The sequence below is a fragment of the Bombina bombina genome, unplaced genomic scaffold (genome assembly GCF_027579735.1).
Source record: "Bombina bombina isolate aBomBom1 unplaced genomic scaffold, aBomBom1.pri scaffold_391, whole genome shotgun sequence".
Taxonomy (NCBI): domain Eukaryota; kingdom Metazoa; phylum Chordata; class Amphibia; order Anura; family Bombinatoridae; genus Bombina; species Bombina bombina.
In genome coordinates this window covers 225,114-249,982 of record NW_026510691.1, presented here as the reverse complement: position 1 = coordinate 249,982, position 24,869 = coordinate 225,114, and the positions used below count along the sequence as shown (strand labels likewise).

The following is a 24,869-nucleotide window of genomic DNA, read 5'->3' as shown; positions in this document are numbered from 1 at the left end:
GGAGAATCCTAAAGAGTGTGACAAAGTGTCATTAGAATCGGCATAAGTATTGTATAGTCAGTGAGTGATGTTGACTAAGTTCTCATCGTTATATTAAACAAAGTAAATTCTACAGATCGAGAAATTTTATAAAGAGATATGAAATCTAATCAGTGATTACGAGTGGCTGTCATTGTCAGTGTAGAATTGGCATGATATGAAGCCACAATTTGCTAGTAAATATAAAGGAATTTTTTTAATATATAGGGGGAAAGAATATGATGACTTATACAAAAGCTCCTAATTTGTGAAAAGGAATTCTCTAAATCTATTAATGCCTAATGTGTAATGTAATTATAATATACGTCGGTATCGGAACCTTTCTAATAAAGTTCTTTAAATAGAATGTGTCAAATTAGTGCGATAAATACAGAGGTGGAAGTGTATGTGAATCTTGGTGAATAAACATTTACATATGGCTTGGTCAAACCAATATGTATATTCAATTAGTATAATGATATCATGTCTGCCTAATAAGTATAGTACTGTCATAGAGGACAGTTATTATAGATAGATGTGTGTCGAAGAATACGCTAAACTAATCAGGAGTGTTAATAAGGAACGTGTTAATAATAATAATTACAGTATGTGTGTGTGAGAATTCCCTAAAGATTAATGGCATCCTATGCCATTGTGATGTGTAATAATCAATAATAGTTCTATAAGTACCAATGATAGTGACATGAGGTAATGTATTAATGTATAAAATGTAAGTATTAAATGTGTAATAAATAAAGATAATTAAATCTAGGGTGTACGGTCACAAATATGGACTATTATCAGAGATCAAATGCTGCTAAGTCCACGCATTCATTCAGACCATCAGGAACTAAGGTATGCAATTTGTGTATCCAATAGGTTTCCCTACGCCGAATGCTCAACATAGGATTATGGCTATTTCTTGGGATTTGTTCAATAGGGATAATGGAGGTTGTTTTTAAGCTTCCCTTATAGGCATAAGCGCAATGTCTTGATAGACTGTGTTTCAAAAATTTCCTTTTAATATTATATGTATGTTCACTCCACCGCCTTTTGATTGTGCGGCTGGTATGTCCTACATATTGGATCCCACAGGTACATTCAATTAACTATACCACATAAGTGGTAAATTCACAAATGAGAAAACAATGCTTTTAGAGTATTTTGTACTGTGCTATAAACCATCATATAAAACAATTGGGATTAGACCCATATAAAGACACATGTCTCTGTGTACCTAGCTATACTGTTATGTCCTAAATAATTCATATGAGTTCAATTGCTACTAATGTGCAAACATTTTAAGTTTTATTACTTTTATTAATTGGATATTAGTTGTTTATATATTGTCAGCATACATGAGTAATGAATTTATGCCTTTAAACATACGGTTTAATATTTCTATTTATATCAACTACTATGTTGTATCAACTACTATGTAATGTTTACCTGATGATGTCACAATACAGGGAGTGCAGAATTATTAGGCAAGTTGTATTTTTGAGGATTAATTTTATTATTGAACAACAACCATGTTCTCAATGAACCCAAAAAACTCATTAATATCAAAGCTGAATAGTTTTGGAAGTAGTTTTTAGTTTGTTTTTAGTTATAGCTATTTTAGGGGGATATCTGTGTGTGCAGGTGACTATTACTGTGCATAATTATTAGGCAACTTAACAAAAAACAAATATATACCCATTTCAATTATTTATTTTTACCAGTGAAACCAATATAACATCTCAACTTTCACAAATATACATTTCTGACATTCAAAAACAAAACAAAAACAAATCAGTGACCAATATAGCCACCTTTCTTTGCAAGGACACTCAAAAGCCTGCCATCCATGGATTCTGTCAGTGTTTTGATCTGTTCACCATCAACATTGCGTGCAGCAGCAACCACAGCCTCCCAGACATTGTTCAGAGAGGTGTACTGTTTTCCCTCCTTGTAAATCTCACATTTGATGATGGACCACAGGTTCTCAATGGGGTTCAGATCAGGTGAACAAGGAGGCCATGTCATTAGATTTTCTTCTTTTATACCCTTTCTTGCCAGCCACGCTGTGGAGTACTTGGACGCGTGTGATGGAGCATTGTCCTGCATGAAAATCATGTTTTTCTTGAAGGATGCAGACTTCTTCCTGTACCACTGCTTGAAGAAGGTGTCTTCCAGAAACTGGCAGTAGGACTGGGAGTTGAGCTTGACTCCATCCTCAACCCGAAAAGGCCCCACAAGCTCATCTTTGATGATACCAGCCCAAACCAGTACTCCACTTCCACCTTGCTGGCGTCTGAGTCGGACTGGAGCTCTCTGCCCTTTACCAATCCAGCCACGGGCCCATCCATCTGGCCCATCAAGACTCACTCTCATTTCATCAGTCCATAAAACCTTAGAAAAATCAGTCTTGAGATATTTCTTGGCCCAGTCTTGACGTTTCAGCTTGTGTGTCTTGTTCAGTGGTGGTCGTCTTTCAGCCTTTCTTACCTTGGCCATGTCTCTGAGTATTGCACACCTTATGCTTTTGGGCACTCCAGTGATGTTGCAGCTCTGAAATATGGCCAAACTGGTGGCAAGTGGCATCTTGGCAGCTGTACGCTTGACTTTTCTCAGTTCATGGGCAGTTATTTTGCGCCTTGGTTTTTCCACATGCTTCTTGCGACCCTGTTGACTATTTTGAATGAAACGCTTGATTGTTCGATGATCACGCTTCAGAAGCTTTGCAATTTTAAGAGTGCTGCATCCCTCTGCAAGATATCTCACTATTTTTGACTTTTCTGAGCCTGTCAAGTCCTTCTTTTGACCCATTTTGCCAAAGGAAAGGAAGTTGCCTAATAATTATGCACACCTGATATAGGGTGTTGATGTCATTAGACCACACCCCTTCTCATTACAGAGATGCACATCACCTAATATGCTTGATTGGTAGTAGGCTTTCGAGCCTATACAGCTTGGAGTAAGACAACATGCATAAAGAGGATGATGTGGTCAAAATACTCATTTGCCTAATAATTCTGCACTCCCTGTATGTGAACCCCTCTGATTGGTTGCCACTTACCTGAGTGTTATCACAGGTAACTCCTCCACCAGGAGTTACCAATTAGCTTAATTTGTTTGCATGGCATATAAAGCAAGTGTTTGTAACCTATTTTTATGAAGCCTGATGAAACAGCCACTGGTGGCTGAGAAACGCGTTGCTATTATTTTAATATTTTTAATAAAGTAAGTTGATTACCTTTACCACTTGCTGCCACTTTTATTACTCTTGGAAATATTATTTCTGGTTTACCACTTTCTCTTTGCTGGACTGTTGGAGTTCCCTGACTACCTGTGATTAAGTCTGTTGAGTGACTATATTGATCCCATCCTGCCTTTTTAGCATCATAGGCGATGTTTCAACAAATGTGAGTGCATTACAACATTTCATTTGACTTTCTTTTGCTTGGGTCATACATTACTAGGCCATATAGGCACCCTGTGTGTGTTTTCTAGCACCATTTACAGATTATCAAACACCTTCTGGAGGCCAGTCTTCTGGGTGACTGTTACTGATCCCAGACCGCTCCATCTGCACCACTAGGGGTGCTACACCGCATGTGAGTGTATCTGACACATTTAATTTCTATCCACCTTTATCATACAATATTGGGCCATGTGGCGCATCTGTCTTCTTATGTCGTCATGAACTGACCTTCTTGGACCAAGGGAAGAATGTAACAAATGGTTTCCATTTTAAAGGACGGAACCCTGAGAAACTTGTTGAGACATTTTAAGTCTAAGATGGGTTGAAAAGTTCCCTCTTTTTTGGGAACCACAAACAGATTTGAATACAATCCTAGACCCTGTTCTCTTACTGGAACTGGAACAATCACTCCCAAAGAGGAGAGGTCCTGAATGCACTTTAAGAATGCCTCTCTTTTTACCTTATCCGCAGTTAACCTTAAGAGGAGAAATCCACCCTTGGGAGGATGAGATTTGAATTCTATTTTGTAACCCTGAGATACTATGTTCACAGCCCAAGGATCTGGGACATCTCGTATCCATGCTTGACAAAACAGGGAAAGTCTGCCCCCAACTTGATCCTATCCTGGACCGGGGGCAGACCCTTCATGCTGACTTAGACTCAACTGAGGGTTTCTTTGATCGCTTCACCTTTTTCCAAGACTGATTGGGTCTCCAAGAAGACTTGGACTGCTCCTGCTTGGAAGAGGGAGACTTTTGACCTTTGATGTTACGAAAGGAATGAAAATTACTTTGATGTCCTATAGGTCTATTCTTCTTGTCTTGTGGTAGAAAAGATAATTTTCCACCTGTAATATCAGAAATTATTTCTGCCAGACCAGGACCAAACAAAGTCTTACCCTTGTAAGGAAGAGCCAGAAGCTTAGACTTGGAAGTAACATCAGCTGATCAAGATTTAAGCCACAGAGCCCTATGGGATAGAACAGTGAAACCAGACATCTTGGCTCCCAGTCTAATGAATTGCATGTTAGCATCAGAGATAAAGGAATTGGCTAATTTGAGAGCCTTAATCCTATCTTGGATCTCCTCTAATGGAGTCTCTTCTAAAATTAATTCAGACAAGCCATCACACCAATAGGATGCTGCACTTGCTACTGTGGCAATACAAACTGCAGGTTGCCATTGAAGACCCTGATGAACATACATCTTCTTCAAATAAGCCTCCAGCTTCTTGTCCATGGGATCCTTAAAGGAACAGCTATCCTCGATAGGAATCGTAGTTCTCTTAGCCAGAGTAGAAATAGCCCCTTCTACCTTAGGCACCATGCGCCATGAACCTCGATTGGAGTCCGCAACAGGAAAGATCTTTTTAAAGACGGGAGACGGGGAGAAAGGTATCCCTGGCTTCTTCCATTCCTGTGTAATAATCTCCGTCACACGGTCTGGAACAGGAAACACTTCCACAGAGGAAGGAATATCATAGTATTTGTTAAGTTTACTAGATTTCTTAGGATTGACAGCGACAGAATAATCGGAGTGGTCCAAAGTAGCCAATACCTCCTTTAACAGTACACAGAGGTGTTCAAGCTTAAATCTGAACTTTACTTCTTCAGAGTCAGTCAAAGGAAATATACTGTCTGAATCTGAGATTTAACCCTCAGAAGCCACCGAGGTATCCTCCTAATCAGACTTAGGATGGAGATCCACGATCGCAGCAGTAGAGGCGACAGACACCTTATTATCAGAAAAATGTATAGATTTCCTCTTGCGCTTCCCCAAAATGGGAAAAGCAGAAAATGCAGCAGATACTGCAGAAGATATCTGAGCAGCAAAATCTAGAGGCAAATATATTCCTCCAGGAGGCTGAGAGGAACCGCAGGGCACTGTATGTGACACCATTGAGGCTTGGGACGTTTGAGGAGAAAGCTGCACCATAACCTGAATAGCATTATCCTAGGAAACAATAGGCTCAGAGGGCAATAATTTATCTTTACATTTTAGCATTCTAGCTAAACATGTAGCACAAAATTGCATAGGCAAAACAATTTGGGCCTCTAGGCATAGTAAGCTTTTATCAAAAGAAACAGCTTCTGGTTCCATGTCCATAGCTTAAAATATAAAATTTACAAAAATAAAATAAAAACTAAAAATATTTGAAAAAGAACTACTGTCACTTTAAAAATAAATGTTTATGCCTCAAAGCGTATTACACACTAACAACACTATCACCTCTACACCTCAGACAGTCTGAGGTGCCCTACCTTACTTTCAGAGGATCCTAAATTAAACTGAACATGGAGACTGCTTGCAAGCGACTCTAAACAAGCCGACACAGAAAACTGCAGGGAGACAGTGACGCCGCTCCTCTCCGAATCAGATGAGCGGCGAGACACATGACCGGCAAACAGGAACTACGCAGTAACTAAAAGCGTGCGTTCCAACTGCCGAGTGAAAATAACAGACTCCTTATAATTTAAAAGCACTCCCATTTGCTGTGCTAGCCTTCACAATAATGGCCGCAAAAAAATGCCATACTATGTTAACGCCCAACATATACTGTCACTCTACAAGAGTACTTAGCTTAGGAGCCAAAATAAACAATCTCCAATAGTAAGGGAAACTTAACCCTTCACATACAAATGTGCCTGCACCTGCCCCAATAAATCCTGTACATAAAGGATTATTATGTCCCTTTTTAAATATTGCAGAGTTAACTGTTTTCAGGATGGTTATGTCCCCTTACTGCAGAGTTAACTATCTTCCTGAAGTGCAAGTCTCCAACACCTAAAAGACAAAAGTACTTACCTGCAATCTAGCTGTCCGGCAGGAAGACAGCTCACTAGGCGTGAAAGGACACACACTCCTTACAGAGACCTGTGGGGGAAAAAAAAAGAACAGAGTAACTAACTCTGGCTTTCTGTGACTAAGGCAGCAAAAATGTTAGGAAATCCAAGTAAGGACCGCCTCACCAATTCCTAACTGATTAAAAGCCACCGCTACTCTTACTCAAGACATCGACATAGACACAGCTAAAACCGAATCCTTGCTTGCAGGCAAAAGTACCCAAAAAAGGAAAAAAACTTCAGACACCGAGCTTCAGCTCCTCCATTGACAGAGGCAAAGAGAATGACTGGGGTTTATGGGTAAGGGATGTGACACTTAACAGCTTTGCTGTGGTGCTCTTTGCCTCCGCCTGCTGGCCAGGAGGGAATATCCCACTATTAATTGGAATAACGTTGTGGACTCTCCATGTTTTAGGAAAGAAAAGAATATACAATGCAATGTCCATGTAACTTACACTACATAGGGTGTACATTAAGGAGTCTAGGAATATGATTACATGTGTATAATATAAAAGATATTTTAAAAAGCATCCATTGTCAGATCATTATGATTAAGAATATGGAATGAACTTGATAGCTTTGTTTTGTGGAATAATAAAAAAAAAAAAAATTAAAAAAAATTTGATAGGTAGAAGCTGTAAATCCTGATTATTTTAATAAGGAAATTTTAATTTTATAAATTGTTTTCTTTGTAAAATATATTTTGTTTTTTTATGCATTAGGATTTTTTTTAGGCGTAAATATTATTTGGGTATATCAAGGGTACTATTCCAAAAATGTATATTTATCTGATCAATATTGTTGTTAATTTTTAAACAAACATTTTTCTTAAAAATATTTGTCCAAATGTTTTTACTTCTATATTGTATGTATATACATTTTGCTTGTGAATATTCTGATTTATTGGAATGGGAGGCATAGTTAATTCTCTTGGTATCCTTTGTTGAAGGAGTATCAATGCACTACTGGGAGCAAGCTGAACACATTTGGTGAGCCAGTGACAAGAGGCATATATGTGCAACCACCAATCAGGAGCTAGAACCCAGTAGTGCATTGCTGCTCCTAAGCCTACCAGATATGTATACTTTTTTTTTTACAAAGGATACCAAGAGAACAAAGCAAATTAGATGACAGAAGTAAATTAGAAAGTTGTTTATAATGTTGTGCTCTATCCAAAACATAAAAGTTTAAGTCTCTGGCTCATAGTAAAAAAGAAACATAGTTGATTGTTAAAATAAATAGACACAGTGAGAGATACATTATTTTTTTTAGATGTTTTATATGTTATATTATATATTTATTAATAGAATCACTGGCTGTGAAAGCTGATGGTGATTGTTTATGAGTGACAAAAGGATTAAATGAATTTAATGTGCGACTAAAAACATTTACTTTATTTCATCTTTATAGCCCTATTTCTTGCTCTGAATGTAACACTGGAAGAATTTGCTAATAACTAAACCTCAATGGTATGATTGAGATTTCAAATATGTTTTTTACTGGAAAGCAGGATCAGCTTAGAAATAATTCCGTTTACAATGTGGCACCCAACGCTGTTTTATCCTCCATAGGATTGAGTCATTTATTGATGCAATTGAGCCGTCATTTTTGAAAATTAGGTACAACTCATGTATACAAGCCACTCTCTCCTACGCTGCGTCAACCTCTACAAAGCTAGTTCAGATTGCTATAAGCCAATGCTATTGCTGTCACATATTTATTATTTTTTAAAGTTACATGAAACCCCCACATTTCCTCTTCTGATTCAGTTAGAGCATGTGATTTAAACCAACTTTTCAATTTATTTATTTGATCAAATTGTCTTTATACTCTTGGCCGCAGTTTAGCAAGAATGCTATATATTTGTAATAGCACTAGATGGCAGCCCTGTTTCCTGCCATCAAGTGCACTCTACCTACCTAGGTATCTCTTCAACAAAGAATACCATGAAAGCGAAGCAAATTTGAAACTTTGTAAAAATTGCATGCTCTGTCTTAATCACACAAGAAAATGATTTGGAGTTCATGTCCGTCCCTTTAATTGGATAAAGTCACAAACAGTCTTTCTAATTTCTTCATTTTTACAGATTTATGTTGTTCTATGGTGCCCATTCAAGGACAGATAGGTGTGAACCCTAGCAAGTAAACTACCTAGAATTACAAAGGGACTGGAAAAGCTACAAGAGGGATTAACACATACCCTTATAATCTGAGTTAATCCTTTTAAGTATATGAACTTGCCCTCCAGCCTTTCAATGAATGACACTGGTATCTAATGTCATGGATCCATTGTCAAAGGCTACATACTTGAATGACATTGCCTTCCATAAAAAGTTATACTTTGACTTTAGAGACAGACAGATTTAAATGAGATTTACACAGGCATTTTTTAATTCAAGCAGTGTATATATATATATATATATATATATACAGTATATAAGGAAGAAAGTGAACTGGAATGTGCCCAGCACTAGATATGGATATCACAATTCATAAATAATATAGTATACAGAAAAATGTATAAAAAAATATATATAGAAAGTGTAGATCACTTCATACAAATAGCTAAAATAAGTTTTAAAGTGAAGGTAAACTTTGGTGAATGAAAGACCGTTTTTTAAAAATACTATTAAAAACAGGGGCACTTGGAAGCAAACAACTTCATTTTGCCAGTTAAAATAAAATATTTATGATATATATTGGTATAATACGCTATACAGTGGTCTCAAACCAACATGGGTAAGAGATTGACACCATTAATATCCTGCTGAATGTTTGCTTTATGTCCAATTAATCTGATTGTACTTGCCGAAATTTGTTATGTATAACCTGTTATGAAAAACCTAATAAAACTTTTTTCAAAATAAAATAAAATATTTATTTACAAATATCATCCCCAAACGCTCTTTTATTTCACACTACCATATTGAGTGTTTATAGCTATAGCTGTCTAGTGTCTTAGATTGTTGTCCCTCTATTCAATACTTAGAATAGTATCAAATTAACAGCATATATATCATCTCAATCAATATGCCATTTTGGGCAAGCATCCTCCCTATTATATTCTTATAGGTTTCTATATATTGACCAAAAGAATATGTTTCATAAGTTAGTAATTAATGGGCCCACAAGTGGTCCTTATATTCATGATCTCTGTTACTCCCCTATCTAATTTTGCTCAGCTATCAACAGTCCAAGAGTGACTGATATACTTTCATATGGGGAAATTATTTATCTATTACAATGATTACATTTATTAAGGGATATCTTTAATATCAAATATAAAAATGAGGTTTCTCTAATCTACCAATACATCTCAGCTGTACATGCTTATATTAAGATTGTATCCATTCTTGGGTATGTATTATTGATGCACTTCAGATTTCTGTTCAGTTTGAAATGTAAGATGTTTGTTTGTGTAATTACAACCTTAATAAAAATTACAATATATAAAAAAACAAACAAAAAAAAAAAAAAAAACAGGGGCACTTTCATTCATTAAAGTTTACAAAGCAGCTGTTTTGATTAAAAAGTTACCTTTTTTTCTTTTCATAGCCAGAGCAGCTTCCCCCTACTGGAAATCCTCTCTTCACACGTCAGCAATGACTAATCTGGCTTCCTCCAATCACAGCATGGCCTCAGGCAATGACTACCCTGGGGGAAAGCCATGATTGGAGGAAGCCCGGATTAGTCATTGCTGACGTGTGAAGAGAGGATCTCCAGGAGGGGGAAGCTGCTCTGGCTGTGAAAAGAAAAAAAGGTACATTTTTAATTAAAATGGGTGCTTTGTAAACGTTGATGAATGAAAGTGCCACTGTTTTTAATAGTATTTTTAAAAAACGGGCTTTCATTCACCAAAGTTTACCTTCACATTAAGTTTTAAATAAATAGATGTGTAACAAATAATAATGAATAATAATGTTGCACACTAGTACAGTATATTGCACATATATACAATATACTTAGAATCAGAGGAGTGCCCGAAGACCACACAAGGAGCAGTGGAGTGATAAAGTTAATACAATGCAAATAAAATGCAGATCAGAAATCCATGCAAGCAGGGTGACAAGAATCCCACGGAAATTCCCTCTAGGAGATCTACTTACAGGCTATTACCCCAATCATATGAGGTAAGAGATGCGGAAGTGTGTTTGGCTTGCTTTTGTCAGCGTCTTGAATCTGTCAGCGTCTTGAATCACACCAGTACCTCTCCTGGATCTGGAATTCTCACTCAGAGGCAACAGTAGTACAGAGTAGATTAAAGGAAGAGAAAGGTACACAATAATAGTGCAACTCCGTTATTAAAGGAAAAATATAAAAGTGAATAAAATGCACTTACAATAGACAACCTCAATGGAATGAGGTAACAGTATCGCCTTGTTACTAGCGTGTGTAGCTGAAACACCCCAGAGAGAGCTGCACCGGCCGGTTGCAGTCACCGTAGCCGTTCGTGTAGGAACACTACTGTTGGCTCTGAGTGAGAAATACGGATCCAGGAAAGGTACTGGCGTGATTTAAGATGCTGACAGATTTAAGACGCTGACAAAAGCAAGCCAAACATACTTCTGCATCTCTCTTACCTCATAGGATTAGGGTAATAGCCTGTTAGTAGATCTCCTAGAGGAAATTTCCGTGGGATTCTTGTCACCCTGCTTGCACGGATTTCTGATCTGCATTTTATTTGCATTTTATGAACTGTATCACTCCACTGCTCCTTGTGTGGTCTTCGGGCACTCCTCTGAATCTGATTATATTGTATCTATGTGTAATATACTGTACTAGTGTGCAACATTATTATTCATTATTATTTGTTACACATCTATTTATTTACAACTTAAAACTCATTTTAGCTATTTGTATGAAGTGATCTACACTTTCTATATATATTTCTTCTATAAGATACGACGAGTCCACGGATTCATCCTTTACTTGTGGGATATTATCCTCCTGCTAACAGGAAGTGGCAAAGAGCACCACAGCAGAGCTGTCTATATAGCTCCTCCCTTAGCTCCACCCCCCAGTCATTCTCTTTGCCAACTCTAAGTACTAGGAAGGGTAAAGTACAAGAGGTGATAAAATGTTAGTTTTTATTTTCTTCAAGTAAGAGTTTTTTATTTTAAATGGTACCGGTGTGTACTATTTTCTCTCAGGCAGCAGATGGATGAAGACTTCTGCCTGGAGGCTGATGATCTTAGCATTTGTCACTAAGATCCAGAGCAGTTCCCACAGAATGGCTGAGGAGTACTTAAGAAACTTCAGTCTGAGGAAAGTTTTTCATGCTATAAGCAGTGAGGTATGTTCAGTCATTTTTTTTTGGCGAGACTGTGGTATTTCAGAATTGGCTGACAGTATCCCCATGAGGGTAAGCAGTAATCCTAAGAGAAGAAGGGGTATTACTAAGCTTGCATATAGGGGCTAAGAAAAAATAGTTGACACTGAGTGTGAATGTTTGTGGGCCAAATGTTTATTGAACTGGGAGTGCTGATAATGTTTTTTGCAGTAACGTTTTTGATGCTTTATTGGAGGGTACACTTGGCTTCTTTTTTTGGGTTTAAGAACCCACATGGCTAGTTTGGGACCGCTCTGGTGCGGTTCATTTGGGCTGAGAGACATCGAGTGAGATGGGCGGGGCCTATTTTCACGCCTCAGTTGCGCAGTTGTATTTGCAAGGCAAGCTCCAACTCCGGTGGGCCCTTGTGGAAGTATTGGGCCAAATCGAAGCTTTACCCCAGTTTTCCAGATCCCTGAGGGCAGGTAGGCAGGTGCAGGGGGTGTTTTTTCCGGATTTAAACCTTGATTAATTATCCGTTTTTTACAGTAAGGGTTAAGTGTTCCTTTCCTTGTGGGGCAAACTTAGCTGCATAATTTAAATACTTATACAAAAAATTGCAAAGATTTGATTATTTTAAAGCAGTTTTGCAGAACGTGTATGCTTTTTTCTCTTAAAGGCGCAGTACCGTTTTTAAAGATTGTTATTTTTTCACTAAATAAAGTGTTTTCAAGCCTGTTTGTGGTCATTACTAGCCTGTTTAACATGTCTGACATTGAGGAAAGCCAATGTTCAATGTGTTTGGAAGCCATTGTGGAGCCCCCACTTAAAATGTGTCCCTCATGCACTGAAAGGGCAATAAATTGCAAAGACCATATTTTAGCTGATAAAAATATGTCGCAGGATGATTCTCAGTCAGAAGGGAATCAGGTTATGCCATCTAATTCTCCCCAAGTATCACAACCATTAACGCCCGCACAAGCGACGCCAAGTACTTCTAGTGCGTCCAATTCTTTCACCCTGCAAGATATGGCCACAGTTATGAATACTACCCTCACAGAGGTTTTATCTAAGCTGCCTGGGTTGCAGGGGAAGCGCAGTAGGTCCGGTGTGAGAGTAAATGCTGAGCCCTCTGACGTTTTATTAGCCATCTCCGATGTACCCTCACAATGTTCTGAGTTGGGGGTGAGGGAATTGCTGTCTGAGGGAGAAATTTCTGATTCAGGAAAGTCGATCCCTCAGACAGACTCAGATATGACGGCTGTTAAATTTAAGCTAGAACACATCCGCTTGTTACTCAGGGAGGTTTTAGCGACTCTGGATGATTGTGACCCTATTGTAATTCCACCAGAGAAATTGTGTAAAATGGATAGATATCTAGAGGTTCCTACTTACACTAATGTTTTTCCGGTCCCTAAGAGGATTTCGGACATTGTTACAAAGGAGTGGGATAGACCAGGTATTACCTTTTCTCCCCCTCCTACTTTTAAGAAAATGTTTCCCATATCTGACACCATTCGGGATTCGTGGCAGACTGTCCCTAAGGTTGAGGGAGCTATTTATACCCTGGCTAAGCGTACAACTATACCTATTGAGGACAGTTGTGCTTTCAAAGATCCTATGGATAAAAAATTAGAGGGTCTTCTAAAGAAAATATTTATTCATCAGGGTTTTCTTCTGCAACCTATAGCGTGCATTGTTCCTGTAACTACTGCAGCTGCGCTTTGATTCAAGGCTCTAGAGGAGGCTCTTCAGGTTGAGACCCCATTAGATGATATTCTGGATAGAATTAGGGCTCTCAAGCTAGCTAATTCTTTCATAACAGATGCCGCTTTTCAGCTGGCTAAATTAGCGGCAAAGAATTCAGGTTTTGCAATTTTAGCGCGTAGAGAGTTATGGCTTAAGTCCTGGTCTGCTGACGTATCATCAAAATCTAAGCTTTTAGCCATCCCTTTCAAGGGTAAGACCCTATTCGGGCCTGAACTGAAAGAGATCATTTCAGACATCACTGGAGGAAAAGGCCATGCCCTTCCTCAGGATAAGACAAATAAGATGAGGACCAAACAAAATAATTTTCGTTCCTTTTGAAATTTCAAAGGTGGTCCCTCTACCTCTTCCCCTGCTGCAAAGCAAGAGGGGAATTTTGCTCAATACAAGTCTAGAGACCTAACCAGGCTTGGAACAAAGGTAAACAGGCCAAGAAGCCCGCTGCTGCCACCAAGACAGCATGAAGGGGCAGCCCCTAATCTGGGACCGGATCTAGTAGGGGGCAGACTTTCTCTCTTTGCTCAGGCTTGGGCAAGAGATGTTCAGGACTCCTGGGCTTTAGAAATCGTAACCAGGGGTATCTTCTAGAATTCAAAGATTCCATATTTCTCGATTGTCTGTAAACCAGATAAAAAGAGAGGCGTTCTTACGCTGTGTAGAAGACCTACATACCATGGGAGTAATCTGCCCAGTTCCAAGAACAGAACAGGGTCAAGGGTTTTACTCCAATCTGTTTGTGGTTCCCAAAAAAGAGGGAACCTTCAGACCAATTTTAGATCTCAAGATCTTAAACAACTTCCTCAGAGTCCCATCCTTCAAGATGAAGACCATTCAGACTATTTTACCAATGATCCAGGAGGGTCAATATATGACCACCGTGGATTTAAAGGATGCGTATCTGCACATCCCTATCCACAAAGATCATCACCAGTTCCTCAGGTTCGCCTTTCTGGACAAGCATTTCCAGTTTGTGGCTCTTCCTTTTGGGTTGGCCACAGCTCCCAGAATTTTCACAAAGATGCTAGGGTCCCTTCTGGCGGTTTTAAGGCCGCGGGGCATAGCAGTGGCGCCTTATCTGGACGATATCTTAATTCAGGCGTCAACTTACCAACTAGCCAAATCTCACACGGACATTGTGTTGGCTTTTCTGAGATCCCACGGGTGGAAGGTGAACGTAAAAAAAAGTTCACTTCTCCCCCTCACAAGAGTTCCATTCCTGGGATAGATTCGGTAGACATGAAAATTTTTCTGATGGAGGTCAGGAAATCAAAGATTTTAACCACCTGCCGAGCTCTTCATTCCATTCCTCGGCCGTCCGCGGCTCAGTGTATGGAGGTAATCGGACTAATGGTAGTGGCAATGGACATAGTTCCGTTTGCTCGCTTGGATCTCAGACCACTGCAACTATGCATGCTCAATCAGTGGAATGGGGACTATGCAAATTTATCTCCTCAGATAAATCTGGATCAAGAGACCAGAGACTCTCTTCTTTGGTGGTTGTCACAGGATCATCTGTCCCAGGGAATGTGTTTCTGCAGGCCAGCATGGGTCATAGTGACGACGGACGCCAGCCTATTGGGCTGGGGTGCAGTCTGGAATTCCCTGAAAGCACAGGGTGTGTGGACTCAGGAGGAGGCTCTCCTCCCGATAAATATTCTAGAACTGAAAGCGATATTCAATGCGCTTCAGGCGTGGCCTCATTTGGCTTTGGCCAAATTCATAAGATTCCAGTCGGACAATATCACGACTGTAGCATATATCAATCATCGGGGGGAACAAAGAGTTCTTTAGCGATGATAGAGGTTTCCAAAATAATTCGATGGGCAGAGACTCACTCTAGCCATCTATCAGCAATCTATATCCCAGGAGTGGAGAACTGGGAAGCGGATTTTCTAAGTCGTCAGACTTTTCATCCGTGGGAGTGGGAACTCCATCCGGAGGTGTTTGCACAATTGATTCATCAATGGGGCACACCAGAATTGGATCTGATGGCATCTTGTCAGAATGCCAAACTTCCTTGTTACAGATCCAGATCAAGGGATCCTCAAGCAGTACTGATAGATGCTCTAGCCGTACCTTGGTCGTTCAACCTGGCTTATGTGTTTCCACCGTTTCCTCTCCTTCCTCGTCTGATTGCCAGAATCAAACAGGAGAGAGCTTCGGTGATTTTGATAGCACCTGCGTGGCCACGCAGGACTTGGTATGCAGACCTGGTGGACATGTCATCTCTACCACCGTGGACTCTGCCACTGATACAGGACCTTCTCATTCAAGGTCCGTTCTAGCATCCAAATCTAGTTTCTCTGCGGCTGACTGCCTGGAGATTGAACGCTTGATTTTATCCAAGCGGGGATTCGGTCATAGATACCTTGATTCAGGCTCAAAAGCCTGTCACTAGGAAAATTTATCATAAGATATGGCGTAAATATCTTTATTGGTGTGAATCTAAAGGCTACTCATGGAGTAAGATAAGCATTCCTAGGATTTTGTCCTTTCTCCAAGAAGGATTGGAGAAGGGGCTATCAGCTAGTTCCCTAAAGGGACAGATATCTGCCTTATCAATTTTACTGCACAAGCGTCTGGCAGATGTTCCAGACGTTCAGTCGTTCTGTCAGGCTTTAGTTAGAATCAAGCCTGTGTTTAAACCTGTTGCTCCGCCATGGAGTTTGAATTTAGTTCTTAAAGTTTTTCAAGGGGTTCCGTTTGAACCTATGCATTCCATAGATATTAAGCTTCTATCTTGGAAAGTTCTGTTTTTAGTTGCTATCTCTTCAGCTCGAAGAGTTTCTGAGCTAGCTGCATTGCAATGCGACTCGCCTTATCTTGTTTTTCATGCTGATAAGGTGGTTTTGCGTACCAAACCTGGATTCCTTCCTAAGGTTGTTACTAATAAGAATATTAATCAGGAAAATGTTGTTCCTTCTCTGTGTCCTAATCCTTCCTCTAAGAAGGAGCGTCTGTTGCACAACTTGGATGTGGTTCGTGCTTTGAAGTTTTACTTGCAAGCGACCAAAGATTTTCGTCAAACATCTTCTCTGTTTGTTGTCTATTCTGGAAAACGTAGAGGTCAAAAAGCTATGGCTACCTCTCTTTCTTTTTGGCTGAAAAGCATCATCCGTTTGGCATACAAGACTGCTGGACAGCAGCCTCCTGAAAGAATTACAGCTCACTCTACTAGAGCGGTGTCTTCCACATGGGCTTTTAAAAATTATGCTTCTGTTGAACAGATTTGTAAGGCTGCGACTTGGTCTTCTCTTCATACCTTTTCCAAATTTTACAAATTTGATACTTTTGCTTCTTCGGAGGCTATTTTTGGGAGAAAAGTTCTTCAAGCAGTGGTTCCTTCTGTTTAGCCATCTGTCTTGTCCCTCCCGTTCATCCGTGTCCTGTAGCTTTGGTATTGTATCCCACAAGTAAAGGATGAATTAGTGGACTCGTCGTATCTTATAGAAGAAAAGTAAATTTATGCTTATCTGATAAATTCACGGCCCGCCCGGTCAATTAAAGACAGATTATATTATTTTGATTTAAACTTCAGTCACCTCTGCACCTTTTAGTTTCTCCTTTTTCTTCCTGTACCTTCGGTCGAATGACTGGGGGGTGGAGCTAAGGGAGGAGCTATGCTGTGCTCTGGTGCTCTTTGCCACTTCCTGTTAGCAGGAGGATAATATCCCACAAGTAAAGGATGAATCCGTGGACTCGTCGTATCATAGAAGAAATTAATTTATCAGGTAAGCATAAATTTACTTTTTTTATACATTTTTCTATATACTATATTATTTATGAATTGTGATATCCATATCTAGCGCTGGGCACATTCCAGTTCCCTTTCTTCCTCATTTTACCACTTATTAGGTATTTCTAGGAAAAGGATATCCCGCCTTCTGGTTTATGTAGCTTTAGCAGCCGGCATAGATTTCACTCCAGTACATATTGTACATAAACATACTCTCTATATATACATTTTATCTCTGCTCTTTATGATGGCATTCTAGAGGCAGTACATATATATATATATTTTTTTTTTCATATATATTTTTTGTACACAGTTTATTTTATTCAGGCCAGAAGTTGCTTGTTTACTTTTTTCATCCCCCGTAGTTTTGCGCACCTGAACCAAAAAGCTTATACCTTTGCTGGTTGGAGGTGTATTCTACTTTGTCCTATATATATATGTATATATATATATATATATATATATATATATATATATATACACATACAGGGATGAAACTAAACTACAGAGGGGTGCAGGGATGCAACTGCGACTGGGCCCCTGAGGGTGGGGGCCCAGCTTAAAAAAAAAGCTGGGCCCCCAGCACCTGGGCCCTGTGGTTTCTAGTTATGCCTCTATGTGTGTGTGTGTACATATATATATATACAGTGGGGAAAAAAAGTATTTAGTCAGCCACCAATTGTGCAAGTTCTCCCACTTAAGAAGATGAGAGAGGCCTGTAATTTTCATCATAGGTATACCTCAACTATGAGAGACAAAATGTGGAAACAAATCCAGATAATCACATTGTCTGATTTGGAAAGAATTTATTTGCAAATTATGGTGGAAAATAAGTATTTGGTCAATATCAAAAGTTCATCTCAATACTTTGTTATATATCCTTTGTTGGCAATGAAAGAGGTCAAACATTTTCTGTAAGTCTTCACAATGTTGTCACACACTGTTGCTGGTATGTTGGCCCATTCCTGCATGCAGATCTCCTCTAGAGCATTGATGTTTTGGGGCTGTCGCTTGGCAAAACGGACTTTCAACTCCCTCCAAAGGTTTTCTATGGGGTTGAGATCTGGAGACTGGCTAGGCCACTCCAGTACCTTGAAATGCTTCTTACCAAGCCACTCCTTCGTTGCCCGGGCGGTGAGTTTGGGATCATTGTCATGCTGAAAGATCCAGCCATGTTTCATCTTCAATGCCCTTGCTGATGGAAGGAGGTTTGCACTCAAAATCTCACGATACATGGCCCCATTCATTCTTTCATGTCCACGGATCAGTCGTCCTGTTCCCTTTGCAGAGAAACAGCCCCAAAGCATGATGTTTCCACCCCCATGCTTCACAGTACGTATGGTGTTCTCTCTCCTCCAAACACGACAAATTGTGTTTCTACCAAACAGTTCTACTTTGGTTTCATCTGACCATATGACATTCTCCCAAACCGCTTCTGGATCATCCAAATGCTATCTAGCATACTTCAGACAGGCCCGGACATGTACTGGCTTAAGCAGGGGGACACGTTTGGCACTGCAGGATCTGAGTCCCTGGCGGCGTAGTGTGTTACTGATGGTAGCCTTTGTTACGTTGGTCCCAGCTCTATGCAGGTCACTCACTAGGTCCCCCCATGTGGTTCTGGGATGTTTGCTCACCGTTCTTGTGATCATTTTGACCCCACGGGGTGAGTTCTTGCGTGGAGCCCCAGATCGAGGGAGATTATCAGTGGTCTTGTATGTCTTCCATTTTCTAATTATTGCTCCCACAGTTGATTTCTTCACACCAAGCTGCTTGCCTATTGCAGATTCAGTCTTCCCAGCCTGGTGCAGGTCTACAATTTTGTTTCTGGTGTCCTTTGACAGCTCTTTGGTCTTCACCATAGTGGAGTTTGGAGTGTGACTGTTTGAGGTTGTGGACAAGTGTCTTTTATACTGACAACAAGTTCAAACAGGTGCCATTAATACAGGTAATGAGTGGAGGACAGAGGAGCCTCTTAAAGAAGAAGATACAAGTCTGTGAGAGCCAGAAATCTTGCTTGTTTGTAGGTGACCAAATACTTATTTTCCACCATAATTTGCAAATAAATTCTTTCCAAATCAGACAATGTGATTGTCTGGATTTGTTTCCACATTTTGTCTCTCATAGTTGAGGTATACCTATGATGAAAATTACAGGCCTCTCTCATCTTCTTAAGTGGGAGAACTTGCACAATTGGTGGCTGACTAAATACTTTTTTTCCCCACTGTATATATATATGTATATATATATAAACAGCAGGCAGGCCAGCACTCACGGTTAACATTTCATCCACCCAGGGTGCTTCCAAAGTATTGATAGTAGTGAAGAAAAGGGATGCACTGGCCAGGATTTTCAAAGTTACCATTTAATGTAACGTTTCTGGGTGTTACCCCTTCGTCAGACAATACTAAATAACAATCCACAACCTGTTACAAACTACCCTAAGTGATACAGTTTCAGGTCAACACCTGTGATGCCACTCACACAATTAGCATATAACAGGTGAGGGCCCCCACTGTGCGTGACTATTTAATCCTATAGACACCAAACAATAAATATATAGTGAAAAACAAATCACACATATGCATGAAAGCACCATAGAGCAGAAGTCATGCAGGACATTGCACATAACTGGTTTGCAAACCAAAGAAAACAATGAAATAAAACAATGAAAAAACCCCAGGGATAGAATAATAGTACTTGATAAGCTGTAAATACCTTAAGTTGATTGCTGCCGGTGTTCTGTTAAGGGACCGAACTTTTCAAAAGAGCGAACCATGTCACTTCCTGTGACGTTTCATTAGCTGTTGCTCACATTTTGGAGTTAACGAGCATGCGTGCCAGCGTCATCACATACCTGGCCGCATACGTCACTGTTAAACTATTTAGACCTGTGAAATTAAGAAGCCTTTCTATAGCGCATGCGTGGGATTTTCTATCACTGCATTGGATCAGCAGAAGAAGCAGTGGCGATAGCCGAGTGGATGTTTGTCATACATGCACAGAGACTCAGCTTAATGGGAGTAGTTGCAGTAGACTTCAGAATATTCTTTCCATAAACACCCCCATTTGTGATAGAAAATCCCACGCATGCACTACAGAAAGGCTTCTTAATTTCACAGGTCTAAATAGTTTAACAGTGACGTATGCGGCCAGGTATGTGATGACGCTGGCACACATTGCGCGTTAACTCCAAAATGTGAGCAACAGCTGATGTAACGTCACAGGAAGTAACATGGTTCGCTCTTTTGAAAAGTTCGGTCCCTTAACAGAACACCGGAAGGTGTTTGTCATAGCAACCATATCAACAATACTACGGCCCCCAATCAGGGGAGAAGTATATGCAAGCCAATCAAATGTTCTAGGACATGGAGGAGCGTCGAACCCCCCAAAAAATAGATATAGTGGCCAGCACTGGAAGTGAACATAAACATAAAAATCATAAGCATAAAAATAAATATAAATGTAAAGCATAAAAATAAATATAAATGTAAAGCATAAAAATAATATGTATACAGCAACAATATGATCCCAAATCAAAATATAGTAGCATAAAGCTAGCCAACTGTTGTAAAGTCAGCACAGAGCAGGATATGAATATAACCAAGTAATAAATTAGTGACCTGTTAGCCTAACAAAAGCCAAGTAATATAGCCAGTTGGTTAAAAACCCAAGAGGGACCTAAGCAGAAAAGGGAGAGAACAATACATCAGACTAGATGGAAACATGGAAAAAGGAGTGTAATGTAAGAGTAGGGAGACCTACACCCCGAAACGTTACATTAAATGGTAACTGAAAATCCTGGGCGAGTGCATCCCTTTTCTTCACTACTATATATATATAACCCTTTCAGTAGAAAATGTAAAGCAGTTTAAAATAAAGGAATCCGCTAATGCTTGGGGTATATATACAAGGCTACTGGTTAGTATCTGGCTACTCTCCAACTTGACGTTATGTTGTATAAAAGCCTATAGCCAATAAATACTTATATATGGGGCACAATAAAGCCAAGAATATAGAGCACAACCATGTATAGCTCTTTAGATGAGGACATACAAAGAACATCATGGTGTCTGCTGGCAAGATTGTGAAGAAACTGGAAATATGATACATATATGGTGGGCTTGTAGGAAAATTAAACAGGAGGTGGAAGAATTAGGAAAATCCCTATTTGATACAGGATATACATTGCACTCAACAAATGCTCTTTTTAACAATAAACCAGGCAAATTTTGTAAAATCACAGTGAAAAGTGCCAAATCACTTATCTCAAGAGCATGGAAGTTCATTTAATTCCTACAAAACAAATCTGGTTATCAGGAACAGATGAATTACTAACATTAGAAGAATATGGTTTTTTTTTTAAAAATATACACTCGATTTTTTCCATTCTGTGCAATTCTTTTGCGAACAATTCAAATTCACCCCATCTTAGTAATCGGACATCCTGATATATACATGTTTATCATAACCTAGACACGCCTTCCACCTCCAGTCAATACAAGACTCTCCTGCCCTCCTCTTTATCATCTGGTGACGTTGCGGTTCCTGATAGTGGCCCTCCATCCCCCCCCCCATCTCCTCCCCATTCCTATATTTTGTACCAGACTGAATCAACTTATCCCTATTTATTTAAAGTTACTATGCTTAAAGCAGTTAACGAGGAGCAGCAACAAAGATGGACTGATTATTTGATTGAGGAATATGTTATTTGTATACATATACCATGACTTAATGGGTTAACTAATTAACCTGTTAATGTTTATCAAATGTGTTAATCACTCAAATAAACATAGTAAAAAAAACAATAACATAAAAAATATAGGCCACATTTACATAGTTGCTGATAAGGAATTATTGGCTGCTATTAAGGGCTCAATTTATCAAACACTGGTGGACAGAAGCGTACTTATTCGTCCCTGTCCGCCCAGCTTCTCCTCTGGCGGGCAGCAGTCCGCTGCCCACATTTAACATTGCCCAAGAGCACCCCTGTTCACGCACAGCCAATCACATGTGGGCAGGAGTTGTCAATCTCCCCGGGTGGAAGAGATTGAATTTCTTAAAGGGACAGTCTAGTCAAAATTAAACTTGATTCAAACAGGGCATGCAATTTGAAAATGAAATGAAAATGATTCAAACAGGGCATACAATTTAAAACAACTTTCCAATTTACTTTTATCATCAAATTTGTTTTGTTCCCTTAGTGGTATTTTTGAAAAGCTAAGCCTAGCTAGGCTCAAACTGATTTCTAAACCGTTGAAAACCACCTCTTAGCTCAGAGCATTTTGAAGGTTTTTCACAGTTAGACAGTACTAGTTCATGTGTGTCATATAGATAACATTGTGCTCACTCCCATGGAGTTATTTAGGAGTCTGCAATGATTGGCTAAACTGCATGTCTGTCAAAATCACTGAGATAAGGGGGGAGTCTGCAGAGGTTTAGATACAAGGTAATCACAGAGGTAAAACATATATTAATATAACTGTGCTGGTTATACAAAACTGGGGAATGGGTAATAAAGGGATTATGTATCTTTTTAAATAATAACAATTCTGGTGTAGACTGTCCCTTTAAGCTGTGGAGAACAGGGCTGGTAAACAGCGGCCACACACACATAAATACATACTCTTCCAAAAAGACAGCACTCACTGGTCTTAATTTATATTTTAAGTGTATTTAATGACAAAGTTTGTATGGTCTGAAGACAGGGGTAATACCCTGAAACATTATTAAATAGACTTAAAATATAAATTAAGACCCCAGCAGGCAGGTCAAATATAGAAAGAGAGAGAGAAAGAGAGAGAGAGAGAAAGTGAAAGAAATATATACACAAACAACACACCTACACACACACACTACAGGGAGTGCAGAATTATTAGGCAAATGAGTATTTTGACCACATCATCCTCTTTATGCATGTTGTCTTACTCCAAGCTGTATAGGCTCGAAAGCCTACTACCAATTAAGCATATTAGGTGATGTGCATCTCTGTAATGAGAAGGGGTGTGGTCTAATGACATCAACACCCTATATCAGGTGTGCATAATTATTAGGCAACTTCCTTTCCTTTGGCAAAATGGGTCAAAAGAAGGACTTGACAGGCTCAGAAAAGTCAAAAATAGTGAGATATCTTGCAGAGGGATGCAGCACTCTTAAAATTGCAAAGCTTCTGAAGCGTGATCATCGAACAATCAAGCGTTTCATTCAAAATAGTCAACAGGGTCGCAAGAAGCGTGTGGAAAAACCAAGGCGCAAAATAACTGCCCATGAACTGAGAAAAGTCAAACGTGCAGCTGCCAAGATGCCACTTGCCACCAGTTTGGCCATATTTCAGAGCTGCAACATCACTGGAGTGCCCAAAAGCACAAGGTGTGCAATACTCAGAGACATGGCCAAGGTAAGAAAGGCTGAAAGACGACCACCACTGAACAAGACACACAAGCTGAAACGTCAAGACTGGGCCAAGAAATATCTCAAGACTGATTTTTCTAAGGTTTTATGGACTGATGAAATGAGAGTGAGTCTTGATGGGCCAGATGGATGGGCCCGTGGCTGGATTGGTAAAGGGCAGAGAGCTCCAGTCCGACTCAGACGCCAGCAAGGTGGAGGTGGAGTACTGGTTTGGGCTGGTATCATCAAAGATGAGCTTGTGGGGCCTTTTCGGGTTGAGGATGGAGTCAAGCTCAACTCCCAGTCCTACTGCCAGTTTCTGGAAGACACCTTCTTCAAGCAGTGGTACAGGAAGAAGTCTGCATCCTTCAAGAAAAACATGATTTTCATGCAGGACAATGCTCCATCACACGCGTCCAAGTACTCCACAGCGTAGCTGGCAAGAAAGGGTATAAAAGAAGAAAATCTAATGACATGGCCTCCTTGTTCACCTGATCTGAACCCCATTGAGAACCTGTGGTCCATCATCAAAAGTGAGATTTACAAGGAGGGAAAACAGTACACCTCTCTGAACAGTGTCTGGGAGGCTGTGGTTGCTGCTGCACGCAATGTTGATGGTGAACAGATCAAAACACTGACAGAATCCATGGATGGCAGGCTTTTGAGTGTCCTTGCAAAGAAAGGTGGCTATATTGGTCACTGATTTGTTTTTGTTTTGTTTTTGAATGTCAGAAATGTATATTTGTGAATGTTGAGATGTTATATTGGTTTCACTGGTAAAAATAAATAATTGAAATGGGTATATATTTGTTTTTTGTTAAGTTGCCTAATAATTATGCACAGTAATAGTCACCTGCACACACAGATATCCCCCTAAAATAGCTATAACTAAAAACAAACTAAAAACTACTTCCAAAACTATTCAGCTTTGATATTAATTAGTTTTTTGGGTTCATTGAGAACATGGTTGTTGTTCAATAATAAAATGAATCCTCAAAAATACAACTTGCCTAATAATTCTGCACTCCCTGTATATACACACACTATATATATATATATATATATATATATATATATATATATATATATATATATATATATATATATATATATATATATAAAAATATATATAAGCCTCTTGTTAGCACAGTCAGGTCCCTGTGAAGTAGAGGAGCGAGCTAGTGAGGCTCTCCAGTATTTTAGTCGCTATAGGTGAACTTTTTCACCTGTAGCAATAGAACATGTACTTTCGTTTAATAAAAACAAATCTAAATGTGCCACACATTGTCGGTATTCATTTTGTTTAAAACGAGACGAATACCCAACAGCACGGGTGCCGAATATTCAAACTACGACAATCTGATGTAAATTAATTCTAGAAA

The 24,869-nt window shown here is 39.4% G+C and overlaps 1 protein-coding gene across 1 annotated transcript in view; it reads right to left on the bottom strand.

Moving 5' to 3' along the window:
• LOC128643317 (calcium/calmodulin-dependent protein kinase type II subunit beta) overlaps positions 1–24,869 on the bottom strand; it is a 258,543-nt gene that overhangs the window by 43,093 nt on the left and 190,581 nt on the right. The gene's annotated exons all lie outside the window — the stretch shown is intronic.